Source organism: Bactrocera tryoni, chromosome 1 (genome assembly GCF_016617805.1).
Source record: "Bactrocera tryoni isolate S06 chromosome 1, CSIRO_BtryS06_freeze2, whole genome shotgun sequence".
NCBI classification, from domain to species: Eukaryota; Metazoa; Arthropoda; class Insecta; order Diptera; family Tephritidae; genus Bactrocera; species Bactrocera tryoni.
This window is the reverse complement of record NC_052499.1, coordinates 5,360,296-5,379,726: the sequence shown is the minus strand read 5'-3', so window position 1 is coordinate 5,379,726 and position 19,431 is coordinate 5,360,296. Positions and strand designations below refer to the sequence as shown.

General features: G+C 36.8%; 1 protein-coding gene across 2 annotated transcripts in view; it reads right to left on the bottom strand.

Moving 5' to 3' along the window:
* Window positions 1-18,696, bottom strand: part of LOC120766849 (putative transcription factor capicua) — a 64,256-nt gene extending 45,560 nt beyond the window's left edge. The window contains exons 1-2 of one of the 2 annotated variants that reach the window (XM_040092563.1): window positions 18,405-18,696; window positions 16,774-17,163 (exon numbers count right to left, since the gene is read on the bottom strand). The gene's annotated coding sequence lies outside the window, so the exon portion shown is untranslated. Of the gene's footprint in view, window positions 1-16,773; window positions 17,164-18,404 lie in introns of those variants that run through there. The other variant, XM_040092565.1, reaches the window with a different exon arrangement.
* Between the last annotated feature and the right edge of the window lie 735 nt (window positions 18,697-19,431).

The window sequence follows — 19,431 nt, the reverse complement described above, 5'->3', positions numbered from 1 at the left end:
TCGGATATCTGAAAAACTGATGAACAAATTTTTATGATCCCTAAAAGATTTCGACTTAAAAATCGCAGGCCCGAAACCAGTTTTAGACCCATCGTCTCTTGGGCAAAGTTGTACTTAATGATCCGTAGAAGATTTCTCGCAATCGCGATTTTTCTTTTTTTTGGTATCCTATAAATCGGCAAACTCTAATGTATGTACATACATGGTCATTCATTATCGTCGACGCTCTTAGGCAGTTAAAGAGATAACGTAATTTATTGATACCCTTTTTGGTCTAACTAAATCTAGTTCTGCGCATTCAACAAATAATATACTTACATACATAAGTATATTAACTGATTCGCTTATCGTCTTGTTGTGACGTTTCGTCGGCAATAATTGACAAAATAAGCAAAAACCAAAAAACAAAAAATACATATAAAAACAACAAAAAAAAAGCAGCAACTACGAAGAAGCATTCAAAGTTATCTTGCAGAGTAGAAGTAGAGGAAAAGTAATGTGTAAAATAAGCAATAAAAGCCATAAAATCATACATAGTAATAGGAAAATGGTGCGCCGATTAAGCTGCTTAACAGACCCATAAAAGAGAATCGAACACACACACGCACATTCGCGCATACGAACATACATACATATGTATAAGCATATCTAATTAATGGATCGTGTGCTGCTCCTCTTCGGCCCCCTCTTTTGGTGTAGCAGTAGCACAAGTATGGACATCGCCGCCTTTCTGGTTTCTATCACAACAAAGCATGAATAGAGACTCGCGTAGTAATTCTTTTTGATCAACTCCACCTTGCTACACGCATACATGCATTAGTGGCTACACAATTGTGTTTTTTGGCCATTTGTGATGCTTTGCGCGTGCGTCAAAAACAAAATAAACAAATCATAGAGAATTACTCAGATCTTAGCGTGTGTGTGTGTGTGTTAGTAGAATAAACCTGCAGACTAGACTGGTGTGTGGGGGTGTAAGTATTCCTTACCAGTGTTCTAAAGTATCGAAAATAACAACAAATATGTATGTACAGTAATTCCAATGAGTTTGTTGGCAGCAAAATTATGATATGACTGCTTACCATAAAGAGTTCTAATTTGCATTTAAATTTGCCTTAACGATTTTTTTTTTTTCAATTGTCGACTTATAAAGTCTGGTCCTGCCGACAAATCGAATGCGAGAAGATAGCCTGTTTGGTTTTGTGGGTGCCGCGTAGCGTGTGTACTTATTGGACAGTGTTCAGTATCACTACAATAGCTGAGTTATTGACTTTGCTAAGTGTAAGTAGATCGGAGGACAGCTTACTGTTCACTTTAGGCAAGAAGGATCCACTTCGGGTAGCTAATCAACACTTGCCGATGTCCACTTTCGCTCTAGCGCTGGACCTGCGGACAACTGACCCGCTTCCAGTCGGAGTCGGAGTGCCTAGCAAGCTCATCTGCTTTGCAGTTCCCGGCGTTTCCGCTGTGGCCGGAGACCCATACAAGTTCACTATAGGAAAAAAATTGAAGCTGTTGCTATTGAACCATACACTCCTTAAGACGTTTTGAGCGCACAGTCATCGAACAATATAACCGCTCAACTATCAGAATGAATGCATACTTCTCTGAAGAAGACTGCACTTCGGAGTAATGCCTTGATGGCAGCCACCTCTGCTTGAAAGACGTTACAGTGGTCAGGTAGTCTAAAACTACAGTTGATGGAGAGAGACCGTGGACTCCACCTGCTACTCTTCCTCTTGACTTCGATTCATCCGTGAATAAGCTCCCTGCACTTCTGCTCCAACGGCTTCGAGGGTGTGCGAGTAAAGAAGAATTTTTGATAACAAAGTCGATATTTGATGCCATTCTGAAGTGTAAATTTTTTCACGGGAAATCGCATTTTTTGTGTTGTTTTCTAACTTACAAGTGAATAAAATCCCTTAAGTGGTTATTTGGTTTAAGTTTGCTTAATTTGTCCCTACCCTAAATGTGGTGACACCCATACAAGTCTAAAGAATAGTTAATATTAAATGAAAACAACATTAAACATATTCTTTTAGCCTCTAAGATCATTTAGAGCATGTTCTTAAACTGCATTTTTTAATGAGCAGTTGTATTAGCAATAAAGCACGATTTCATGTGTACATACTATGTAAAGGTCTGAGAAAATAACACAATTATTTGCGAGGGGTGTGCGTGCCGGTTTTGCTGTCTATACTGTGAGAAATACTAATTACTTGTTCAATATACATACATATGTATGTACCTTCGCTTAGACGTAAATATAGTATATAGTACATATATACCTGCTTATCAGTGAAGGCAGGACCAATTGTTATAGATTCACACGAAAAGTCATACTCAACATTATGATTTATCAATTTTATTACTGCAGCAGCTCGCACCAGTGAGAATTTCTGCCAGACGGGTTGAGTTTGTGTGCGACAATAAAGCAAGTATTACTTAGAAACTGTTATGGGCAAAATAATGGGGAAAAAGTTTAATTTTTTTTAAGTCAAAATTTAATTGATTTCTTTCGCGTTTTTGGACCGAGTTACTCGTATTGAGTGTTTTTAACAGTTTTCCGTAAAATATATGCTATAGTGTTACGATCTGAACAATATGTTCGAAGATTATAGCTTTGCTATGGACAATAATCTATGCCGAATTTAGTGAAGAAGCTTGTCAAATAAAACAGTTTTCCATCCAAGTAATTGGTTTTGATCGGTTCGTTTGTATGGCAGCTATATGTTACGAGTGGTCCAATATTGGCGGTTTCGACAAATGAGCAGCATCTTGATGAGAAAATGGCATGTGCAAATTTTCAGATCGATATTTCAATACCTGAAGTTCGGCTATATGCAGAAACACAGACGCACATGGCTAAATATTGTTGTTGTTGTAACGGGTACCTAATCCCCGTTAGGATGGTAAGGATTAGATAATTTTAGCCGAGGTCATCCAACGGTAGGTTCAAGAAACATGCTGTTTTGACGGGTTTGGACCAAGGAGAGTAGTGGGGTTTATGGCATGCAAAGAAGTGGCTAGTGTCATGCGGGGACTTATTGCACGTTGACTAATATTTGATATGGATAGGAGTTTAACCTGCTACGGTATCCAGAAGGAAGCTGCGCAAGGATAACTCGCGTTTCTCGCGGCAACTTGAGCTCTTCGTCTGCGATGGGTGGTGGTTTGACTCCAAGTACACAATTCACTGAGACGGAGTCGGTGAAGATGTTAATAGCTCCACTGTGAATGGCGGTCAATGCTTGTCGGAAGTAAGTTGAGTCCGAAGTCTGGTCGGCGTATTGTTTGATGTCGTCGACGTAGTCGAGGAATGACCTCTTCATGCTCCTAGGAGGCGGTTCCGCTCCAAGCAGGTGACTGCATTATACTCCTTAATTGGGAGCATACGGGCCTCACTATACCGGTGTTCGATGGGAGTCATCAAGAGACGTCCTGCAGTGTTCTGACAAGTTTGCAGATTATTCGTCTGCGTTTCACTGGATCCAGGCGACCGTATTGGTGCGGCAATTCACACAACCGGAATTGACCTGGAGTTTATCCAGCCAAGGGCTGTTATTTCGGAGATCTAACGTCGTTTAGATCGGTAGGTCTTGACATGGCCAAATCGACTAAGCTCGTCAAGGTCGCCATATATTTGTAAACTTTACTTTAAAAGGTTTTTCTTCTGAGTGTTACCCTGTTAAAAGCAACGTGTTTTTATTTTAAATATTGATCAAACCAATTAATGTAATCTCAAAATATTAGTCGACAAACCTTTTCCTTAACAGTCGTGCTATAATCATACACTCATATTCAACTAGAGAATGCGACTGATTCGCTGAGAGTATACCATATACATTTCTATGAATGTATTCACCACCACCACCAACATCTCCTCCCCCATGTACCGCTCATATGAAGCTACCAGCTCACCAAGTCAGATTAAAAAATAGCATTTACTAGTGGCTAAGTTTCTATATAGAATGTAGGTTTTTTAAGATATAGCGCAAATATTTACTTCAAAGCGGGCCTGCTGTTCTTGACTATTTGAATAAATAATAAATAAACCTTCTTTACTCGATTGCTCACGCCAGTCGCAACTGATAAGCTGCCGCCTCACCTCGCTAAAATTTTATTTATTTATTTTCACTTTTATTTTATTTATTTATTTCTGCCTGGTTCTCTGGTTCTGATTTTGTTGTCGATTAATTTTCTTGCTTTTCGAGCATTTTGTAATAATAAAGCTTCCTTTTATATATATAGAGACCTGTGTGCATAATATGGTACCCAACAAAGAAAAGTTAGTTGCGTTGAGATATCAGGCGTTATAACTCAGCCAAGTAACGTTAGTATAGGTACCTAGATCCTCATATTCGGTTGCTGGGAGCTTGAAAAGCTATAGTCTGGTATCGAAAGTTACAAAATTTTATTCCACTATCTTCATTGGTGGTTTACTTTAATACTTTAAAGTAAGATAATCGAGCGAAATTAAAGATTGGGTCATGTGGGAAGTTGTTCTATAACCACAACCACTTCAATTTTGCCAATTTTGAAATAAATCTGAAGTCCCTTGATAAGTGAGTTTTCAAGTAGTTGGATGCGAGCTATAAATTTTACTGCCTGATAATAATAAAAAAAAAATAAACGTTACGCGGACGATCTCTCATCTTCTTAGAAGCGTCTATAAACCAAAATATTCGTTTTTTCCTATATGTATTTGAAGAGCCTAGACAATCAGTCCATCTAGATGGTGTATGAAGAAGATATTTTATAGCGGTTTCAACATTCGATTTCGAAGTGAAGTAATCTTTTCTTAGAAAGCATTCTAGTAGTAATTGAATGAGATAAGCCGCGATGTTCGATGTCAATCGTATGTCGTTATGTAAAATACAGGCGAAGGCGATGCGTCGCTTGCGCGGAGATAACCTTTTTACCTATTATATGCATACATATGTACATAAATATAAAACGGAACAAAAGTAGTGAAAAAAGAACGAGTTTTGTCAACGAGAAAATATTTTTATATATGTAAATAGCTATAGGAGCGCAGTACGGCTGTGTAGAACCTGAGTTTGAGCCCTGCGTACGGCTAGCAGCACTTTTCTATCTATGTGATGAGTCGTCTATTTATCTTGACAGTATTTCCCTCAGGCTTATTAGTGACTTTCTTAGCTGTAACGCCGTGATAGTCTTCTAATGACTGCCTGAGACTCAATGCTATTGACAACAGGCATATATATATATAGTACGTAAGTATATATTAGGATGGGAACAAAGTCCAACACACACATGGAGTAATGTTTTTACAAAACCAGGAGCTTTTCGATTTATTTTGTATAGAGTTATAAAATGCATAAGAAAAAAGGCCTTAAAATAATCACAGTTCAACCGATAATATCTTTTAAATGGTTAGGTTTACGAAAAAATCGTTAAAGATTATTTTGTAGGGCATTCAATTTCCTATAATATCTATGAAACGAGACATTTTTTTCAAGTTGTTGGATGCGCGTTATGAATTTTTTATCTGATCCCATTCCTTAACAAATTAAGGGAAAAACTTTACGACTGCTGTGCTAAGAGGTTCTAGCAACCCATAATTAGCAAGAAACAGCTAGTGTAATATGAAAAAGAGAAACAATTGTAGAAAAGAAAACTTTCCCGTTACAATTAAAAGCTCATAACGGGGTTTTCAATAGAGACGTTACAAAAGTAGACCGATAGGACTAGCAAACGACGCCATACTTTTGACATTTCTCTTCAGTAAGGTTTGCCTTTTCATCATGGAAAGATATCCGATCCAACAAGGAGTTGAAATTATTAAAATTTACTACCGTAATTTGAAATCAGTGGCTTCAACTTATACAAAGCGAAAGAAATATTCGTTTTTTTACCCACCCTAGTATATACATATGTATGTATGTATATGTAACTAAAGTTGGTTTTTTTTTTTGAACGTACATACATATAGTTTGCTTGATTCCTTCCCTTTAAAATAAGTATCTAAATCAAGAATGGTCTTGAAACACTCTAACTTAGTCTCAAATGCGGATAAATGAAGCTGATAAGCCATATAAAGCTCATGTATGTAAGTATGTACAAAGGTTTGTATACATACATACATATATGGATACGTTGTTTTCAGTTATTGAATAGTACCTTATTGTTGCCATGAGCTGAAGCAAATAACCTGCCAAACAACTTAGCAAACAATGTGGAAGAACTTAAGCGGAGTAAAGGTGTAAATAAAAATTAAGAAAGGAATAAATTTTTCAATAGAAAAAGACTGAATTAAGAATGAGGTAATGAAATGGAATTGTGATACAATTTTGTACAGGAAAGATAACTATTCTTTGTCTATACTCCAGTATAGACATTACACAATACGAGCTACGTTCGTTAATAGCGTTGTATGGCTGATAGCGCGATCATCTCATGACCCCGACTTGACAGGCTTGTCATGGTGCTGTCGATCGTATATCTTCTTAACTACCACATATAAGAAGAGATTGCTCATACATATACATACATATGTACATAAATATATGTATATGCAACGAACAGTCGTTGATTATACTTTTGTAATACCACAGTGCTAGAAACTCATAATCCCCGACACACGAACGGTGGCCATTCATTGCAATTGACTGCTAGCAGCAAGCAGCACGATCATTAACGTGCGCCTTGGCAACATTAACTTCGATTTATTTTATCTTTGACACTCTTTCGCAGTCAGCCGCCTCCATGGTAACAAAAGCAGCCAGTTTCAACTCCAACAAGCTACTACTCCAAACCAAGACATTAAAAGCAAACACGTAAAGAGAAGTCTTCAAAGCTTGTTGTTAGGCGACCGAAGTCAGGCTCAGGCAATCAATAACAACCAAGGCGAATACTCGTAGCATTTAAACAGAATGACTAACCGAAATGTTGAAGCACACTAGACAACAAAAAAGAAACAACAATGAAATGGCACACACTCGCATAATCACAATGCAAACAACAATAAAAACCGGCAGAGCAACAATTTTTACTACGCTCAACACCAGTAGCCGTTTTACGCTGAACGTTTGTTTTCGTGTTTACTTTAAGCTTTTTGTTTGTATACATTTATACGATTACGTTATGTTGCTTTTAACATGAAGTTCAAGTGAGGAAATTCAACTGGCTCCAGAGATGATAGCGTTCCAATTCACGCTGGTGAGTGAACTATCGAAGGCGGAGGGCGAGCTAGTAAGTGTATGTGTGTGTGTGCATGGCGCAGCTGTGATCAAAAACACAGTCTAGTGCAGTGACGCCAATCTAGTTGTACCCATATATACCGGTAATTAGTATACGAAATTATAGATAAACCATACGAAATGGGAAGTTATAGCCTCAAAGCATGAAATGTCAGTTTTAAAAGCTCGCATATGTGTTTTGCATTGTGGAAACTTGCATTTAAAGCTTATGGTGTTGATCGAGGTTCCTTCGAAAGTTAGGGACCTTAAAAGCAAGAACCCTACATAAGTTGTGTGGTCATGTCAAATTTCTTGCGTTTACGACGGAGCAGAATTTACTGACTGGACTACGGGCGCAGGAGCTATTAATACACTGATTCTCTCTCAGTGAATGGAATGAAAGCTCGAGTTGCCTCGCGAATCTACAGTGTCCCTTCGTTCTGGATATTATAGCAGGTTAAAATCCACAACAACAACCACAATAACCAGTTACTATCAAAAGTACATCACGACTGCCGACCTTATAGGGATTATTTTTACGATGTGAAGATGTGGCCTGTCAAAGGGTTTTTTACGTGTTTATGACGTTGTGTCGGCAATACGACGCATCGTTCTGAAACGTACTACAGAATTGGTGCGTTAGTACAAGTTGCAATAGCGGGAACAACTTGTGCGCACCGATTCAATAAATATAACAATAAACGACGATGCGTTAGGATATGAATATCTCGTTTTTGTCATTGCCGAAGACGTTCGTGTAACGAGCACCGAATTGAAGTAATTGAGTGAGGACGATGTTAGCTGCGTTAAGCTTTTCTTTATTTTTTTGTGTTCTTAAAGAGTCTCTGCCTCCTTATAATGATCGACGGTAGTTCTGTTGACTTGGTTTATTGGCTTGCTCGTTAGGTTGTGTGTTCTTATATGGACTGTACTGCTGTTACTCTGTTTTTCCACGTCTGCATTTGACTGCTTGTACTGCTGTTGTATACGGTAAGACGGATCTGAAGACAACAATCTCACAAAACGAGCGAGGCAGAGAAAAAAATACATATGTATGTATGAATGTAGAAAAACAGGCAATCGGTGTTAGAATAAGACAAAAAAAAAACGGTAATAACAGTCGTACTCGGAAACAGGCTCACTGATTAGTATTTTTTCTTACTGTCGCGTCGTGTTTGCCGTGAACCGGTTTTCTTGCGCTATTTGTATTTTGCTTTGCTGTTACTATATTTATTATACTCGTAAGCGTATTCTTTGCTTATCACATCATGTTATTGAGACAGATGTGACTCTGCTTTGATAAGCTTTTTCTTCGTTTATTTTTTATATACATAGTATTTATACTTTCTTAATTGGTATACTATGTATGTACAGAAGTACCTTTAGTTTTAGTCTTCAAAATGCGATTTTCAGTCAGATTAAGAATTTTTGCGCTCTACAAAAATATAAGTATGTGTCACATCACTTCATACCGACAGGACTGATATGGCTACCTCAATCGTGACGGCAAGCTCATTCTATCAACCAATCTCACACTTCAAATACGTGTCTATAGGGTCTGAGGTTTTTGTGGCATTCGCAGTCTCGTATTATGCAGCGGGATCCAAGTAGAGGTTTTTTATTTGACAGATCATGCATTGCATGATGAAAAGACTTACGCCTGAACAATGTTTACAAATCGTTTATTAGAAAAATTCACCTTCTGTAAAGAATGCGTTCCGCGCGCTTCGCTCAACTTATGGTCAACACAAACGCCCTACTGAGCGTACACCATCATCTATCTTGAGACCCAGCCATCATTATTAAATAGACCACGCCCAGTACGCAGTGAAGAAAATATAGGAACTGTAGCTAAGAGTGTTCACAAAGACCGTGTAGAGCCGATTCTGCGTCGTTCGTAGTAACTCGGACTGACGTATGGAACGACTAAGCGCATTTTAAGTCGAGATCTTAAATTGAAAGCGTTCTAAAAACAGTTTGTGCAAGGACTGAAGCCGTTCGCAACATCGCCTCACACTTGGGATCTTGAAAAGTTCCAAGAAAATCCTACATTTTCGAGCCAAATTTTGTTCAGCGATGAGGCCCATTTCTGGCTCAATGGCTATGTAAACAAGCAAAATTGTCGCATTTGGAACGAAGAGGAAGCTGAAGATTCGAAAGCTGCCATTTCGTTCATAAAAAACCAGGGCTTGGTGTGGATTGTGGGTCGGTGCAATCATCGGTCCATATTCCTTCAAAAATAATGCCGGTGAGAATGGAACCGTCAATGGCGACCGTTATCGCGCCATGCTTGCCGACTATTTCATGTCTGAAATTGAAGCTCGCGATCTCGGCGACATTTGGTTTCAACAAGAGAGCGTCACTTCCCAAACATCGCATCAATCAAATCAATTTATTGAGAAAACACTTCGGTGATCAGATAACTACACGTCTTGGGCTGGGCGATTGGCAACCAAGATCTTGTGATGTCACACCGTTAGGCTTTTTCCTTTGGGGATATGTAAAGTCTAAAGTCTAAACGGACAGTCTTGGAGCTAAACATCAGTTACCAGTTGAAATTATCGAACGCGTTATGGAAAATTGGACTTAACGGATGGACCATTTGAACCAAAGCGGCGGCCAACATTTGAAAGAAATAATCTTCAAAAAATAAATGCCAAAGAATTTTCTTTCGAATGATAATAAATATTGCCTATTAATTATGAAGTTTCTGTGCTTTTTGTTTAAAAAGTTAGGAACCTAATGATATGCTGATAATAGTGCATTTATGAAGGTGCGTTTGTCCTTTGGTAAGTCTATGAACACACTATTTCGAAGATTAGCCCCTTTAAGAAACCTCCTTCCCCACGCCGTTTATCGGTTCACTATATGTCAAAGTCAGCCGGTTGCTTTGTTTAGTGGCGCTTATTGCTACGCTCACGCGGCCGCGGATTGCAATAGCGACACAACGGCAGCGATCAGCGTTTGCTTAGAGTATGTATGTATTACAACAGCAGCTCTGTGCATTTAGCATGCATTTAATTTCCCATTGCATTTGGTTCGCATCATATTACACAACGTCAGTGCGGTGACACTGCCAGTTTACATTTATATTACACATACATATGTATTATTACACCCTGAATAGCCTTTTATTAAGTTTGCAGTTGTTAGCACCCAGAAGGAAACGTCGGAGACCCCATAAAGTAAATATACATACATTATATGGTATATGTATGTATGTATGTATGTCAACTAGTCCCTCAGGATTAGAACATTTTCACACGTTCTTTCCACTATACCGCTATAGGATATGGCTGTCATACCAACAGAGCGATCTAAACCAAGTTCTTATATGGAAAATTATTTAATTTCGATCGATCAAAATCAAGATGAAAGATCTTTTCATATACATATTTTTGTGCTATAAGAAATGAATTCCTGAAGGGTATTATGCCTTCGCTGCAGTCGCAGTTAACACGTTTTCCTATTTTATATAAAATGCATTTCATGTTTCCATCAGAGCGTCTATTGTATCGCTGAGTTGCTCCCCCACGCAATGAATGCCAGCGGTGAAATAAGTTAGCGGTCTTTGTTATTTGAGTTTTTTTTTGATGTTTTTGCATTTTGAATATTATGTGCATATGTATGCCATTTATGGGCACATATGTAGGTATGCATATATTTATAAGTATATACTATGTGAACACAATTATACTCTCGCAATATATTGCAACAAAGAGAAAAATAGTTTTATTCACATAACAGTTGTTTTTACCGCATAAAACTAATTGAGATAGATATGCTGTTGTGTATATGTATCTAATTGATCAGGATGACGAAAAGAGTTGAATTGGAAATGACTGTTGGCCGTCCGTTTGTCCTTTCAAGCCATAAAAGTAAAAATTGCGTTATTTTGATGAAACTTTCCACACATACTCCTTGGCACCAAAGGGAGGTTCGTATTGTTGATGGGCGTAATCGGACCGCTGCCACTCCCACAAAACGCCAGTAAACGAGGACAAAAAAAAGTGGTATAACTGCCGAAACGTATTAAGTAGGGAGGGGCATGTGTCATCCGCGTTTTATAGGTTTTATCTCCCAAACCTTTAGAGTTAAATAGACAAAATTCGTTCAGGACAAATATTTCCGGTATTCTGTCCCACAACGAAAAAATGGATGAAATCTGATTAAAACCACACTCACTCATATAACGGTTATTGTGAAACTACTAAACATGCGATAACTAACAGGCCCAACGTGTGATATCAGGAGCTCACCTTTAGGTGAAATGTCAAATCTGATTACACAACTTTAAATTCCATCTGACCCTTTCACTTTACAGTATACAATAATATACTTTTAACAAATAGTGTATTTATAATATACTATCCCAAGAATAAAATTGATCATAATCGGATAATATAATATATCTTGTGATATATCCTTTCACACTTTTGTTGAGTAAGTTTTGCCAAAACCTGACAGTATTTCTCCGAGGCTGTTTTTTTTTTTTTCTTTGGGGGTATTTTTAAGTGGTGGGTCCCAAACCCTGGGAAGGATTGTTTGCCTTCTCATTTTAGCTCATTTCCAAACAGATGTTCTTCGGCTACCCAGAGGATACTTGGTCTAAGAGCGGAAGTCGTGAGCCGCTTGAGCCGTAAATAAAAGAATCGTTTCGGCCCAATCCTAAGTGAATGACGCTCAGATAACTTTCCTCACTTCCGTGAACTTGACTCCATCCTCCCGAACTAAGCCCTTCGTTATTTGTTTTAACAAATCTTTTGACATTTGGAAATATTTCCACACCTTCGATTATTACAAGTTTTTATGTATAATGTGTAGCCGAACTTTGTCTTGCCTTACTTGTAACAGTACATTGGAACGCCGTTGTTAATCAACGATTTATTTATTATAAAGTATCTTACATAGGTAGTTATTAATCATTTGTTTTATTAGTTGTGAAGTTGTTGTTGTTGTAAATTAACAAGCAAACAATCGCAAAGCATGGCGTTCACTACTCATTTCGTAGCTTTGCGCACCACAGTTATATTTGTTGCTATTGTTGTTACGATTAATTTTGCTTTTTATATCATTTTAATGACATTGTACTTAATATGCCTGACGCCATGTGTTTTTTTTTGCTGCTGTTCCCGCTACTACTTAAACTATGCCGTCTTTGCATGCTAATTTATTGCATTTCCTTTTATCGTTTGCTCCGCTTATTGTTAGCTGGGAGTAAATGGCCAGCTTGTTCTCCTTATTTATAATTGTTGTTGTTGCTACTGTTCAATTTTAATTTTTATTCATTATATGTGATATTTTTGTTGCTCTTTTTGTTTTGTCCACAGTGTTAGCACTTTTTTGTTGTTAATTTATTATCATTATTCGTACATCATTATTTATTATTATTCTGCTCATATATTTATCGACGATTCGCGTTGTTTACAAATAAGTATATTTGCACTTATGGACTAAATACTTTTATAGATTTGCCACACAATGCAACATAAAAATAAATTCTCTATAAAAAGTAAATTCTTGTTTGTGCCGAAAGTTCCCTGTTATAGTACAATACCACTGAAAACATTGATTACAAACTTTTTAAGGGGTTACATGCTTGCTTTTTATGGCTTGACAAAATATGTCTTTATTAGTGTTTCATTTAAATCCGCAACATCTCTAGAATATTGTCCTAAATGCTCACTTTGTTCCGAGTCATACTTTTGGAGATACAGCCTCGAGAAGCTGCGCGCTCGAGTTCAGGTATACAATGGGGGTTCCAAAGTAAACAGCACTTTTTGAATCTAGCGCCATCTATATGTCGACTGGTGCGTTAGAATCTGATATCTTTATCGATTGTCCAGTGAGAATTTCATGACATTTCATTGATTGGAAGTGAAGTTATTGCGTTTGTGTTATCGGTGCGAAAAAGAGCTTCGAACAAAGAGCCAACATTAAATTTTGTTTTAAAATTGGTAAAACTTTTACCGAAACGTTTCAATTGATTAAACAAGTTTATGGCGATGATTGCCTATCCCGTAACAGAGTGCACGAGTGGTTTCAACGTTTTCAAAGTGGTCGTGAGGACATAAATGACGATCAAGATGTGGGCCAATCAAAATCCGTGATCACCGGAAATTCAATCGAAACTGTGCGTGAATTCATCAAAAATCAGCCGAAATCATAATTGAAATTCCTGGAAATGCAATTGACCATCTCCAAAACATCGATTTATCGCATTTTGACCGAACATTTGGGCTTACGAAAGGTGTGTGTACGGTTTGTTCCGCACAAATTGACTGACGACCAAAAATTGCTCTCATCGATCAACGCTTGTGACCGATTATTTGACCAAAAATCACATTTTAACCATTAACCACTCCCCGTATACATCTGATATGGCACCGGGCGACTTCTTCCTTTTCGGAAAAATGCAAAAATTGCACTCTTATTGCTCGCATGGCTAAATAGAGAATGACTCGCTCGCTTTGATTGGCCTTACTTCTTTGACTCCTACGCACCGTATTCACCTTGTATAAGTATTGTTTGACTGCTTTTGCTTTTATTGCTATTGCCGACTACACAATGGCGACAGCTTTTGTAGTAACATTGTGTGTGCGAGTGTGTGTGTTCATAGTTTAGTTGGCTTATACTTAAAAAAATTAGATGCGAGTAAAAATTAAATTACTACGTCGTCGACGCAGCGGATTTCTTTGTTCAAATGAACAATTTACCCATATGTACAATACATGTGTACATGTGGCACATGCCTACATATAAAGCCATTAGTTGAGAAAGAGATATAGCAATAATATATGGATGTTTATGTGAGTTAATAAGAAAATGTGGGCAGACGTGTAATCATGAGATGCATATAAATACATATATCCATACATACATACTTATATACACACAAGAGCTACATTAATATTCATATGTAAATATGATCGTTCGGTGTATCAAGTGTATTTAATTAATTTCTCTCCAAAGTTGGACGTTGTGTCGCTAACTCGCACGGCCGTTATTAGTGTGCATAAAAGCATAAAAAGTTAAAAATCTGTCGGCTTTTGCACGAGTTTCTCTCTCACCACTCGTTGTTATGTACATACTTATATACGAGTTTTAAATCATCTCCGCTGTGGTTAATAACCTACTGAATAATAGTTACGCACTTAATGCGCTCCTAAGTCGAAAAATTGATTGACCTGTGCTGAACAGTTAACAAAAGTTATGTACATACATATTACCAAAATTATGTTCATGAGCTGTGTGAGTTCCGAGCACAGCGCGATAGACATACATATGTACATATGTATGTATGTATGTATGTACATAATAAAAATTTAAGTAGATACCGTCTGTTCTAATAATTATTTATGCTACCTATTATACCTTACCTTATTTGTAACAGTACACTGTCACGCAATTCGGCAAGCTTTTTTATTTTGAAAATGCAGAAAATTTTAAACGTGTATACGCAATAAGCGACATCAAAAGAGAATAATGAGAGACATAAGAGTGCCCGTCTGAACGCCAACTAACAAAACATCAGCAAAAACAGTTCAACTCTGCACAGCACTATTCTGTCAAAGTGTAAACACAATGGCTACGACAGACTGCAGCGGCACGACAGTGAACTGAAAACGTCGTTGTTCATCTTACTACATGTACATTTTGAGAAGCAACAACAACACAATGGCCGGCATGTACACAAAACAACGCAGTTGCCCATTTTGAATGTACACAATTTCGTTGTGGCCATACTAATACCTTGCACTTCAATGAAATTTTAATATTTTGTTCAAAGTGAAATTTTTGATGCAAAAAATAAGTAAATAGGTAAATATTTTTGCTTTAAATTATCAATTGTTAATACAAATGATATAATAGAGCTATAATATAGCTATTTTATGCTTTTATTTGCAAAATAACGTCAAGTTTGTTACAGCTGTGAATAATTTTACATTTTACATATTAGTGGCATCACCACTCTACCTCCTCTTTCTATCTTCCATTCTTCTGTCAACTCTACTGTCGTCCTACTGTCGTTGGCAAAAATAGGAGGATATTGAAGTTAGCGAGAACGGCAACTGTCGGCCTGCAGTCGTGTAGTCGTGCAGCTGTCAAAATAACACTGCCCTTAAGAACGTGTGTATTTTAATATTTGACAGATGTAGTTTGCAGTCTGTCGCCGTCTATGTGTTTACACTTTCAGTCAGCAACGATCAAACATCAAAAAGAAAATAACATAAAAGGAGTGAGCAGAATGAATAGTCACATAAAAACAAAAAAGAAACATACAAGTGGCATGAGGAATCAAAAACTTTACTCAACACAAATAAAAACACAACTGCAGTGTTCGCTGGTAAACGATTTATGAGTAATTTTCGTGATGGGGGGATAACAAAAAGCTGTGGCAAGCAAATAACAATGTGAAAAATTCGCGCCGGCAACTCCTATGATTCGAGGACCCAAGTACTCTTTGCTTGACTTCCCCGCATTGGTAGTGATGATGATGATGGCGGGGTTGAGGGCACATACATAATTGGAGATGAGTGAATGAAAGGGTAAAAGAATGAAGTAAACAAAGCTTACATACCAATATGCATATTTAAATACATACGTACATACATACATACACAAAATCAATCAAAGTGAGTGCGCTGTAAATATCTGTTTATAATATGTACATACATATGTACATATGTATATAAATTCGCAGTATACATTTATATATCCACGTACATATGCATGTAGATATAATTGAACAACGCTAACAAGAAGCAGTGGAACAAGAAGCACAGCCATAAACACAATACACTTTTGTATGAATGCGAAGCCGATTAGGCAGTTGGGCGATTGTGACTTTCGTCTGTCTGTATGTGAGTTTCATTACTTCGTTGGAGCGCATGTTTGCAAAGAATGAAGAAATGAAAGAAAATGGAAAGAAAGCCCACACTATATACAATACAGTGTTGCGCAAGAAATGGTTTTCTTACTCAAATATATTTTATATAAATTAAAATATATATTTTGTAATATAATCAACCTGCATATTAAGAATGTAAATTTAAACTTTATTTGCAATGGCAGCGTTACACCATTATTTTCCTAAATGGCACACCTATCACAACGAAAATTTTCATTGTGACTAATGTTTTTCACAGCATTGTATATATGCAATATACATAAATATGTACATACGTGCCTGACAACTGCTAACCAGGGAATCGCTGGTGCTAAAACGCGTTAAAGTAAAATCCGATTGGAGCATTCAAATGAATGAATAAAACGAGCGAGCAAACGAACCAACGAACACAACAACAAAGCAGCGAATATGTTTGGATGAATTGTTGTTGTAATCTGACGGATGGCCATTGACGTAGAATGAAAACGAATATGCAGCGTATGGACGAGTGCTAGCATTTTGTTTGGAAAATTTTTTGTGGAGGAATTTATTTTGAGAAGCTAAAAACATATGTACATGTACATTTACGGGGATTGCATATTTTTGGTATTCTTGTTTTGAATATACGGATCGATAATACTAACATATCTTCTGATATTAGTTCAAAATATTGTCGCAGCCTACCTTAACTAGTCCGAAGAATTTGTCCTTCATGGTTGCATATTTCAATTTGTTTTATCGGCAGGTTCCGTAGTTTTTTCAAACATAGTCATTATATTATAAAAACCAGCATTTTTATTCACAGTCCAACAATCTTATTTCACTAATATCTTTTATTCATTTCTTGTTATGTAGTTATTAATAATATAAAGCACGATTATATTGCAAAATTTTTTTTTGGTAACATTATGTGCTGTGCAAGATATGATAAGATTCACAATTCAGCGTTCTATTTTATTCAAATCAACACTTTTTCTATTTAATTCTTTTTTTTAATTTGCGGTAATTTTTTTCCAATCAGTTTTTGTGGAATATAACATCCACATTTCTAATTCGAATTTTAATTTGTTGAAACTAGAAGAAGAAGCGCACAAATTTTATTATATTATTTTACACTTTTCTACAATTTTTTTGTGGTTATAACTGTGAAAAATTGCACACCACCACCAACAGTCTGTATTTGTAAAAACGCACGAGTTTGATTGCCTATCAATTCAAGAAACCAACTATTCGTCCGGGTAAGACGACTCAGAGAGGCACTCGAAGCAATGAATATTTAATCTATCTCTATCACTGCATACTTAATTTTACCACCTACACGAAGCCACTACGGTATCGGCAGTTGGACCATGCCGCTTTTTGTTGTGAAAAGTGTTTCATTCATTGAAGAAAATATAAACTGTATACACGTCGTAGCGAGCACGTCAGCAGCGATTGTGACAGTAAAATCTACATAAGCGAAAGAGAGACCGAACAAACGAAGTTGACGGCGATCTCCCTGCTAAAACTTGTTAAAAAGGTGCGGAGGTGGTGGAGTATTTGCTGGGCTGGTCTACAGGAAAAAATTGATAATGAACATTGTGGAATATGGTTTGCAAAGACCAAACACAAATATAGCTCGTGTACATATCTAAAGGTTCTTTACACGTTAATATACTATGATTATTTGAAAAGCATTTTGCAAAACACTACGTAATAAATGAAATGAACTGCCAAAATTCTTCTGCTTTCGTTCACATGAACTATTTATTTAGTAGCTGAAGAAAATTGCCTAATCTTTATTTTTCTCAATCTGCGTGAGCATATGACAGGTCTGGTCATTAATTGAAGGGACGTGGGTGCCGCGCTCCGTTATATACATATGTCAGTATATATGTACATTTTTCTTTGCATATGATTTGCCCATATAATAATTATTCCTGACCGTACTCGTAAGCGAACGCCAACGTCGCCCTCAACAATTTCTCTAAGCGGTCACATGTGACAACGCACAGATTACAGCCACCCTAAACACTACCCTATTTAACCAAAATATTTCCTTAATATTCACTTACGTCTGCAAAAAAGTAATGGACCTCTAATCAATACAATTTTGGCTCTTTATACATTATATGTACACGCTTAAGATTCCTGCACTGCCACAAATTTTAGAACTTTTGCCATTCAGTTGTTTTTCTTTTCACCACTTTTGTCTTCTTTTCCATGTCAAAAAATACACACCTACAATGGAATTCGATTTTTTCTCAGCTTCTTATTTACGTTCACATATTTACGCTCTCTTTTGCTCACTCACTTATTGAAACCGTAATTTTTACCTATTTGCTTTTGTCTCCTCTTCTTTTCACTCTTTTTGTGATATCAGAAAAAAAAACTTCAACCAGATTTTTCATTACATTTTTTTGAATGTTTCTAAATTTGTTTTTTTCACAATTCAACACTACTTAGCAATAATTTCACATTTCACACATTTGAATTCAGAAAGCCATCGTTTGCTTTTCAAATAGGAAATTATAAGAAAAGGAAGGAAAAAAATAATTAATCCTGCAATTTTCCTTTTAGAAAATGTCGATGAACGCGACAATCAGAAAACACTCATCCGTCTTTTAATCGAGCTCAAAGCGAAATAAAAGCAGTCCACAGTTTGGACCTTCAGAGTTGCATTTAATGTGCATAGAACGGCGTCAAAGTGTACTAAATATTTCCTACAAATTCTGGCTTGTTTATTGAGGTCAACGAAGTCAATCCAGTGTTAATTTAACTGGTTTAAATAAACTGGCTTAAATTTCATTGTCTTGACCTCACAGTTTGCTCAAAAATATAACAAGACACGGCATAGCAGTTTAAAAAAATGTTCACTTAATGCAACTCTGCAAGAAATGTGCGAGCGATAAGCTATATGTGGCATGGTAGAACTGAAACGAGTAGAGAGTTTGAAATGCATGCTCTGCCTTTGCTAGCTGCCAACAGATGGCGCATATAAATTTTTCTCTGAAAATAGCGATTGCAGGGTGTTTCATCTGAACGTTTTCTTCGGAGATTGTACTGTTGCCCAGGATGATAATCCGTGCCAAATTTCGTGAAGATATCTCGTCAAGTATAAAAGTTTTCCGCTCAAGGAAAGTATTTTGATCGATCAGTTTGTCTGGCAGCTATATAAAACAAAAATTGGGTGACTAGTGCACTCAGTTCACAATGCTGATCAATTATATATACATCTGTATATATTTTATAGGATCTTCGACTTTTCTTTCAGGCTGTTATGATCTTCTGAGCAAATTTTCTATACTCTGTTGAGCGTATACAAATTTGCCTTTTCACGAGTATATGTGTAGTAAATACTTT